Raw genomic sequence first — 10,702 nt, forward strand, 5'->3', positions numbered from 1 at the left:
TCCGTACCCTGTTGGTCCATGCGAAACTCATGCTGCAGCTCCTTGGTGTCTGATCCCCACACTCCAAAGCCTAGAGAACACCCCGCAGCCAGGCTGCGCTGGAATGTGACTCTTGGAGGCCAGGTTGGGGGGCGGGGATCCCGTTCGATGTTTCTCCACTCCTAGTGCTTGGGAGAGAAGCTAGAGGAGTCCTTGGCAGGTGGTGGTGACTCCGGGAGTAACTCCTTGGCTTCTGGCATCGCAGGGCTCTGGGTGTGAGCTCAGAAGCTCAGCACTTTCTGGTCGTGTGGTCGTGGGGATTCACTCAATCTCTGCGAGCCTCTGTCTCTTCTACTGAGGGCAGCGAACCCCACGAACCTCACAGCCTCACGGGGGTGCTGCAAGGATGAAAGGAGAGAGAACCTTCAAAGGTCCCTGCAGACAGCCTGGCTGGCTGGGCTGAGCATCTTGGATGGCCCCTTGCAAACTTGAGATTCTATAAACGGGGAGAAATGCTTCCCAGAGCCGAGTGGGGGACCGGAAGCAGTGTCAGGGATGGGGTGAGAGGAAGAGGAGGAGGACTTGGGGGGCGGGGAGGAAACACAAAGTGGGTCCCACTGCCGCTGTGGAGTGTGCACGGGGTTCTCTCCAGAGACTGCTGTGTTGTGGGCTCCGTCCTGTGCGTTGAGGGGTCAGTGCCACCCACCCACTGGACACAGTAGCCCTCCTGCCCCCCCTCCCCTGTCTCGACAACCAAGCATGCCCCGGGGGCAAAGCTGTCCCCAGTTTGGAAACCACTGCTCTAAAACGAATTAAGCCTCCTGGTGAAACTGGGACAATAATGTAGTCATATCCACCTTTCATGGTGGCAGTAAGGACGTCATCACTTGTAGCGTGTTTATTGAGCACTTACTGCGTGCCCACGGCCGTGTTGATGCCTGACATGCTCCCCCAGCCCTCCAGTCCATCCTACTTGGCACCGCTCTCTTTTTCTCCGCTGCACGGATGCAGAGACTACCACCGTCTCTCTCATCTTCAAATTCAGCAAACACCTTCCAAGACCTGTGTGTGCCAGGACCCAAGGAGGTATTGTATATATATATATAACATCTCTGGTTTCTGGGTGGATTCAGCCAGTGGGAGTCACTGAGTGGAGACAAGGGGATGAGAGGAAAGGAGGACCCGGGGCATCTGCCCCCCTCTCCCTGCCATGGACAGCAACTTCAGCAGCCACCGCATCTCCTCCGTGGTTCCAGATCCCACCACACGGCCCCTCCCTTGGGGGTTCTGGCTCTGCCTGCCTGGCCAGGCTTCCTCCCAGGGGCCCAGACTCCAAGCCATGCCAACAGCAACCTCTCTCTTTACTCCTCCCCACACAACAACAGTTAGTCACTGGAGTGCCTAGCATGTCCTTTTGGCTTTTTAGCTCCTCCATCACCCATGTAACCAACGCCATGTATTATATTCCCTCGGTTTAAAGTCTGGAGGGTTTTCTGCATCTCTGATGGAGCTGTGACAGCCACACACAGGATTCGGTTTCCAAGTTGTCCTCTTAGACATCAGGCTGATGAGCTCTTGGCTTTACAAGGAGATCTCCTGAATAGGAGAATAACTGTGTCTGATAGATGTATTAGTCAGGACTTCTTTGATTGCAGGTGACAGAAAACCCAACCCCAAAATGGTTTAAGCAGAAAAAGAAATGTATTCACTTAGGTGACTTCCAAGGGCAACCTTCAGGCACACTTTGATCCAGGGACTCCAGTACTATTGTCAGGATATCTCTATCTCCAGCTCTTATTTTTCTTGTGTTAACTCATTTGTAGGTAAGCTCTTCCATTATGCGACAAAGGATGGTTCCCACAGCAGCAAGCCTGCCTCCTTCCAACTTAACAACCCTGGCAGAAAGAGAGCCCTCTTTCTCAATATTTCCAATGAAGTCCCAGGGAGGATTCTCATTGGTCGAGCTTGGATCCCATGCCCATTCCTGAGCCAATCACTGTGGCCGGCAAGATGAGATGCAGGGTTACATACCCAACCCACAGAGCTGGAGATGGGGGTCAGCATCCCCAAACTGCCACGGGCCCAAGAATGGGAGTGGAGCACAGTGGGGAACTGTTACCAACATTGCACATGCACATATATATCACACACACCGTTCGGCTCACTCAGTGCTGATGCAAAAGAAACCAGTTGATCGGGAGGGGCAGAAATCGCGGACTCAGAAGACCTATTTTGGAACGCCAGAGTCTCCATGTGTCCTTGGGGGTGTGATGTGACCTCTCTGTGCCCGTTCTCTCATGTACAAAATTCAACGGCAGTAATAACTACACGCATTTATTGAACGAATGGCAACTATGTACCGGGCACTGGCAGAGGCTCCGGGAACACAGAAGTGAGGGAATAGAACCAAGGTTCATATTGCTTGCAGCTGACATGTAGTTGTAAGAAATACATGAGATTCTTTGTGCTAAACGTCTCCCAGCCCTGACACATACCAGGCCTTCGGGAGGAGCTGGCTACATTGAAATTTGAAGAAAAGCGAGGTAAGCCCATAGAAATTGTTAATGAGTATGGCAAAGGCAGTGAGTACTGCCCCAGTGATTTTTTTTCTCCCCTCTTCCTTAGTTCTTAGACACACTGCTGCCTGAAATCAAGACTACATTTTCCAACCAACCCTTACAGCTGGGTGTGCACGTGTGACTCCATCATGGCCAAGGGATGTACGTGGAAACTCAGTGTGGTGGTGGGGAGTGAGGAATGATGGAGAGGGGGATGTTCTTAAAGGGAGAGGTCAGGCACCTATCTGTCCTGGCTCTCCCTGGATCCCTGCAGTGTACATAGGACCATGGCACAGCAGGTATCTTGGGCCACAAGGGGTTAATGCCTGGATCTGTCCCATCATTTCTACCATCTTCAGGGGGAAAGAAACCTCCCTTGAGCTCACCTCCAGCTGTAGCCCCATTTCTCCCTTTCCCTTTACAGCAAAAACTCCCCAAAGAGCCTGTGTTTTCTGGCCCAAATTTCTCTCCGCTCACCCTCGACGCACGTGTAGCTGAACCCCGTGGTCCTTCAAAGTCCTCCTCCAACGTGCATCCGCGGCGTGTGACACAGTTGTTCCCTCCCTCCTTTGTTATTTTTAATTTTGGTAAAATGCATAAAATAAAATTTGCCCTTTCAGCCATTCTTAAATGGATAGCCCAGCGGGCGTTAGGTACATTCGAGCTATTGTGCGACCATCGCCACCACCCAGCTGCACAGCTTTCCTGGTTTTCTAACTTGTTTTATTGTTGCTCAAGTCCCGTTGACTGCATTTTCCTCCCACCATGCCCCCCCCACCCCAGCCATCCCCACTTCCCAGCCCCATCCCACCCCTCCGCTGCTCCGCCTTCCCAAACAGAAACTCTGTGAGAGTTAAGCCACGACCCCTCTCCCTGCCAGCCACCCTCTAATCTATGTTCTGTCTACACATCTGCATGTTCTAGAGGTTTCCTATACAAGGAGTCATACCATATCTGTCCTTCTGCATCTGGCTTCCTTCACTAAGCGTAATGTTTTCCAGGTTCAATTCCATTGTGGCGTGGACCAGGTCTTCCGTCTTGTGACGGCCAAATAATATTCCACGGTGTGACTTAGACCGCATTTTTTGTTTTTTCTGTCCGTCCGTTGACGGACACGCGGGTTGTTTCTACTGTTTGGCTGTTGTGCGGAGCGCTGCTGTGAGCCTCCCTGCACCAGGTTCCGTGAGCCCTGGTTTCAGTCCTCTGCCCCTGCAGGAGAGGCGCTGCGCCCACGGCAGTCGGGTGCTTTCTGCTGTGGGGGCCGGGCTGCGTGTGGGGGGCGGGGGGACAATGATTTCCAGCCTCTCGACTTCTTGAGGCCGGTAACATTTCTTAAAAACAAAACAAATGGTTGGGCGAGGTACGTAAGGTGGTCTGCTTTTTATATTGCTAAGGAAAGACTTTAAGGTCAGAGGAAAAGGGCATTTTAGCCACCGCTGCTACACCCGCCACCCACCAAAAAGAAAGAGAGGAGATTTAAATGTTAGAATAAGCAGCAGTGAAAGTTTATGCAAATTTCACTGCATTGTTATTTTCTCCAAGTACGCGAACTGCTAAACACACACACACACACACACACACACCTCACCTCCTTACAATCTAGCCAGGCTCTGTGTGTGAGTGTGTCTGCATGTGTGTGTGTCATGGGGGGATGTGGAGTATGCAGCTCTAGGGAATTCTGAGATGTGTAAAAAGTAGTTCTTGCCCTAAGGAGCTTCAGGCTCCGCGAAGAATAAAAACCAGGGTAATTGCTTTAATCAAGGCACAAGCAACGAGAGAACTCGAAGAAAGAAATCAGTCCCGACCGTGGGAAGGCCTGTCGGGGAGCAGACATTCTGAGCGGGCTGAGATGCATTGTGTGCCCGCGAGTCTGGGAGATAATTTTTCCCAGACCAAGGAGAATCTGCAGTTCCTAGAGCCGTGGTACCTTTAGGAACAGAGAGGTTCTATTGCCAAATAATCCTTTCCAGTTGATGCATTAATACAAGCAGTGGGAAGGTTTGGTCCTCTCTTCTCCTGGGCCCCAGGGGCTCTGAGAGCCATCACCTTCCATAGGATCCAGCTCAGAAATTAACCCCAAAGTGCCTGCCACCTGAGCGAGTTTGGGAGGGAAGTAGTTGTCCCAGGAGGCTGGGAGACGTACGGGGTCCTAGCACCATCATGAAGGACAAAGTAGCGCGCACCTGAGGCGGCAGATACCAGGAGGTCTATGAGTCTCTGAGCTCCCTGTCTCCCCCTAAGCTCCTAAAATCCCCTTAGAGAATTTGTGGGAGAGGACATAGGGGGCAATTGTAGCTGAACTCATTAGGGGAAGGAATTATTCTCTTTGCTCCGCATCCCACAGCTCCCTGCTGGAAGCACAAAAATGAGGAAAAGAGACGAAAACATGTAGCCACTTAGTCTGTGACTCAGTGACTCCCCAAGGGAAGAGGCAAATCCTACAGTGGGAGTTTAGGGGAGCCTCAGAGAGGGGAGCAAGCTGGGTGGGGCAGGGTGCTGGGGCCTAACCTGGGCACGGAGTAGACGCGGGGACATTCCCTTCTGTCCCATCACCGTGTGGCTCTCAAGCTCTGCTCTAGGTCTTAGGGACACTGCAGTGAACACAGACCCTGAGCATCCTTACCCTCGCGGACCTTGGTTTCTAGTGCGGGGAAACCGTTCACATGTAAGCTAATGTGGGGGCAGCTAAAGCCTCACGTGTATCCTAGGTTATAGAGGAAAAGCGGTCACCGGGACTGGAAGACAGAAGTGTAAGTGTGTCGGCATCAAACCTGGCTGATTTTCGCCTGAAGCTGGCAATGACCATGTGGACAAGAAGTCCCCAGATCTTGTGACGTGGGCTCCTGGAAAGTCGTGGAGAGGCAGATTGGTTTCCCATGATCTCTGAAGGATTAAACAATCCAGTACCAAGCTCACATATGCCATAGGTATCAGATTTTCTTCTGGTGCCAGGCTAGCCCACCAGCACGATTCTAAGGCCAGATGATGAAGTCAAAACCTTTTCCCTCCATTTCCTCAGAGGAGTAAACAGGACCAGGTGGTGAGTTCCATCTGAACTGCCTGGGCATTGGCGTCCTCTGGTGGCCAATATATGAATTGCAGCAAGGCTGTGGACGGAATTAGGGTGGAGGGTCTTCTCTCTCCCTTTGTGAAAGGAGCCGAGTTAGATGTACTAAGATATTTTGGAGAGGCTGGTACTGAATTGTGAAAAATGGCAAATTGTTGTGTCAAGCCACTAAGGTTGGGGGCGGATTTTCCAGTGGATAACCAAAAAAAGAAGTAAGACCACTACAGTGGGTAGAAGGTCCGTGGAAGGTCCGTGGATGTTCTAACCTCAGGATTCCACAGCCAGCTGCCCACTCTGCGATGAGGGCAGGACAGTGGTCAGAAGCTAAGCTCTTGTCCCAGCTGGCAGCCGGGGTACAAGCTCACGACCTCTACTTGGCCCAGCGGATGCTTGGGCTCAGGCCTTTCAATCTGGAGTAAGCAATGTGGAGGGCCAGAAATTTAGGACTCGTTCTGAAAGGAGCGGGGGTTGGGGCGGGGGAGGTGGGGCCCTGGACCAGCATCCTGTCTCCAGCGGCAGCCACTGAGACAAAGCCAGGAGTGAGGGCCTGGTATCCGGTTCGGAGAGCAGCAGTATCCTTTCCAGAATCTTCTTCTTTTGGTATCATTTCAGATCCCCCAACGTCCCTCATTTCCCACTTATTTTCTCAGCCTGGTTCTCCAGTCTTCTAATTAGTTTTTTAAAAGACCCATCGTCATTCTGGTAAAGCCTTTCTCTGCTGAAGTTAGCAAGAGTTAGTGTATTGATTAGGTTGGGTTGCACACATCAGGAAAAAACAAAATAACTGACTTAAACAAGAGAGGCGATTTTCTCTTTGTGAAGGAAGTACAGAGGTCAGCCATCCAGGTGCCCCACGCCCTTCAGAGATCCCACATCCTTGGGTTTTAATGCTGTGGCTCCTCATGGTCCTAAATGTGCCTCCCGGTCTAATATGGCTGCTCTAGCTCCAGCCACTGCATGCACATTCTGGGCAGAAGGGGAGAGGAGAGGGTGAAGAATGACATGCCTCTTCACTGTAAGATGACCAGGACAGCTTACTTAACAGCTCGTGGCTAGAACTTCATCCTGAGGCCACTCCTCGGCATGAGAAAGGCAGGAGTGGATAGTCTTTCACTGAGTAGGTAGGTTTCCAGCTAAAAATCAGGGTTCTGTTACTCAGAAGGAAGGAAAGACTGTCCACTGGGATTGGCTACGAGGAACTTCTGCCCTGGTCTGCCTCCGCTGCTGCCCAGCCCAGACCCCCGCACAGAAGAGCCAGCCCAGGCTACGAGTCTGTGACCACCAGAGAACCAGGGACTCTGACGACATCTACCCCATTGACCTAGAACTGGCTTCCCCTCTTAATTCTCTCTCATTTCCTTGATCACATTCCTTTTCGTTTCTTCCTTCTTTGTCCTGGCTGCCCACCGGCACTCCCCTGACCCTAATTCCTTCGTCTTCCTGCCGTATTTTCTTTCCCACAGGCCCAGCCCAATCTAGCCTCCACACCTTGATGCCTGCTGTCCCTTTTACCTGGAAGGGTCCTCCTTCTCCCTCTGGCTTGTTTACGTGTCAGGCGCATGGGTCATGCTTTCTGGCCACCCTATGTTCGGGGGACATCCCCCTTCCACACAGAAAGCAGAGCCAGGCCTGATCCCCAGCCTCCCTTGCAGCTAGAGGCGGGCACATGGCCTTGGCTTTGCCATCAGTCACACCCATGCGGACCTTCCATTTGGAAGTGGGTGACACGAAAAAGGCTTCTGGTGAGAGGCGCAGAGGAGCCCGAAGCGGAGTCCTGGAAACGCCATCCCACCTCAGCGCTGGCCGTGTGGGCAGCGGCCTGCACGCCAGGGTGGGGCGGCGGGCCTTTCTGAGCTGCCCAGCAGTGGAGTATGGACGGTGCATGTGGCTGTGGCACCCCCAAACCTGATTCCCTGGACCTCCCCAAATTTCTAAGAGCTTCTTGTTGTATTTTAAGAAAATCCTTTTCTAAACGATCTGGAGTGAATTCTGCTGTTTGCCATTCAAAATCCTGTTTCATATCCTCATCGTCTAGGTATTATTTTTCCTGTGGCTGCTGTTAACCAATTGCCTCAGTGGCTTAAAATAACACAGATTTGTTACCTCATGGTTCTAGTGGCCAGAGGTCTGAAAGGGGTCTCACGGGCCAAATTCAAGGTGTCGTGAGTGCTACGTCCTTTCTGGAGGCTGCAGGGGAGACTCTGTTTCCTCACCTGTTCCAAATTCTCCGGTCGCCTACGGCCCATGGCTCACGGCCCCTCCCTGCCTCTTCACCGCCAGCAATGCCATCGCTCCGACCTCTGCTTCTGTCATCACGCGGGCCTTTTCTGACCCTGGCCCTTCTCTCTCCCTTTTTGACTTGTAAGAACCTTTGTGAGTATATTCAGCACCTCCCCCAAATAATCGACAATAATCTTCCCATCCCCAGATCCTTAATTTAATCCCACCTGCAAAGTCCCTTTTGCCACGTAAAGTAACATTCACAGGCTCCAGGGATGACGGTGTGAGTATCTTTGAGAAACCATCATCCCACTCACCACAGTCAGGCTCCCCAGGAGCTTATCCAGAGACAAGGATTTGGGTGTCAATGGTTTATTTGGGAACATCAGTGGGAAAGCAGGGACGTGATACATGGAAGGGAAGGAAGCCACTACGGGGTGTGCCATTAGGCCAGTGGCCACTGGGGACCTCTGGGAGACCACCAGCGCTGTCTATTCATCGTTGGGTGGCTCTTGCAAGGGTGTCAGCCTGTTGGCACTGCTGGTCTGCCCGAGCTTGGCCAGAAAGAGCTCTGAGGCCGAGAGTGTGGCTTACTGAAAGGCATGAAAACAGCATGTAGCAGATGCTGTGGCTGCCCCGGGTATCTGCCCCGGGCACTCCCCTCTCCTTCCTAGAGGAGGCTGCTGTCCCCGGACTGGGGGCCCCGGCCAGCCTGTGTGCAGGACACAGTGTCAGAGTCAAAGTCCCCAGAAGCAGCCCTTAGGCAGTGCTGGGCGGGGACTTGGTGATGGACCGCCCCGGGCCCCTCAGCCCTCTGCTGGGATGACTCGGAGGCACATCTCCATGGACTCCCAGAGTGGTCCAGCGGGCGGGAGCCCCAGATGCCCTTAGTGGTCGCCGGCTTGATGTCACACTTGTGCTGGCTGCATCCCCACTCCCCCATGGCCGCGTCCTGGGATCACCTCCCAAACACACTCACATCCTTGTCCCAGGGTCCTCTTCTTGGGGAGGCCACGCCAAGGTCCAGGGACAAACAAACAAAGTCCCACACTGTGGTGTCTTAACTATTTGCATGGAACGAGTTAGCGTTGTTTTTTTCTTTACCGCAGTTGGACACACGTACGCACACAGGCAGAATACAATCACTGTGCACATCACCTGCTTTGGGGAGAATCTCCTGAGTCTGCATTTGAGGTTTTTCCCAAATTTTAGGCCCTGAGCAAATGGTGCTTCTGTCTCATACCCCCTCCCCAGCCCTGCTGACAGGAGTCGAGGAGGCTGCGCTGGAGTTTTTCCTTAAAGTAAACACAGAAAATGAGTGTGTCTCCAAGGGAGCAGGCCACCCCGTGTGACCAGGCATATAAAGAGTCTGTGTGCGCAGCGCGAAGAAACCGGACTGGCAACTGGAAAGGCCGACGGCAGGCCCAGCGCGTGTCACCAGGTTGAGACGTGACTCAGAGGAAAGCAGGGGTCGGAGCGACACTGTTCGTGGCCAACTGTATCCGTTACGACTAGGTTCGGTGACAGGAGACTGAAAATGAAAGGTGCTTTTGTCTACTTCGGGTAAAAGTCGATCGGTGAGCACCCCAGAATGGGCATGGCGCCCCAGAACGTCAGGGACCCAGGTGCCTTCTCTCTTGTTGCTCTGCTGAGGAAACGTGTTTCAAAGCTTGCCTCATGGGTCCAACGTGGCTGCGGGACACTGGCGGACTGGGAGGGGGGTTGCTGGATGAACTAGAACATATGCGGTTAAATTTCATCTATTTCGATTTCAGCTAAACAGGCAATACCTTCAACATGTAACTATGCCCCAATTATTGCATGGGACATACTTAGACTAAAAAAAAACGTATGTGTTGTTTACCTGACATTCAAGTTTATTTATGCTATAACAAAGTACCGTAAGTTCAGCGGCTTAAAGCAACGCACATTCATCCCCTCGCAGTTTTGGAGGTCGGAAGTGCCAGCTGGATCAGCAGGGGCGTGGCTGGCGGAGGCCCTTGAGGGAGAACCGTGTCTCTGCCTGTTGCAGTCTCTAGGGGCTGCCCGTGATGCTGGGCGTGTGGCCTCACTGCCACATCAACCCCTGCCACGTCTGTCCTCACATCTCCTGACTCTGGCCCTCCTGTATCCCTCCTAGGAGGATCCTTGGGATTACATTGAGTCTACTGGAGAATCTAGAGTAATGTTCCCATTTTGAAACCCTTAACCTAATCACATCTGCACTATCCTCTTTGTCCTATAATGTAACGTATTTTCAGTTTCTGGGGGTTACGATGTGGAGATCTTTGGGGACCATAATTGTGCCTATCTTAGAAATGTACAAATTAACCCTGGCTGGCGTAGCTCAGTGGATTGAGTGTGGGCTGCGAACCAAAGCATCGCAGGTTCAATTCCCAGTCAGGGCACATGCCTGGGTTGCAGGCCACGGCCCCCAGCAACCGCACATGGATGTTTCTCTCTCTCTCTCTTTCTCTCTCCCTTCCCTCTCTAAAAATAAATAATAAATAAATACATTTTAAAAAATAAATGTACAAATTGGCCCCCAAATTACTTGCTGATTAAATGATCAAATCCTGTGGACCCCAATCCAGCCATCTTCATTCATGCACTCATTCATTCATTCATTCCATAAGTAGTTATTAAGCACCTCCAATGCACTCTGGGCATAGAGCTATGAACAAGACACTGCGGATGCACACTCTGCCTGGAGCAGGCAAGAAGGTAAGTGAACAAGCTCGTGTGAAAACAGACCTTTCCCTTCAAAGGTGGAGCCTAATTCTCTCCCGGAGGGTGGGCTGGACTTAGCCTTTCACCTCCGAAGCGGCTATATGTAAATCAAGGAAAAACCGTCTTTTGTCTGGAACTTTGCCAAACG

This window comes from Phyllostomus discolor, chromosome 9 (genome assembly GCF_004126475.2).
Source record: "Phyllostomus discolor isolate MPI-MPIP mPhyDis1 chromosome 9, mPhyDis1.pri.v3, whole genome shotgun sequence".
In the NCBI taxonomy this organism is placed as follows: Eukaryota; Metazoa; Chordata; class Mammalia; order Chiroptera; family Phyllostomidae; genus Phyllostomus; species Phyllostomus discolor.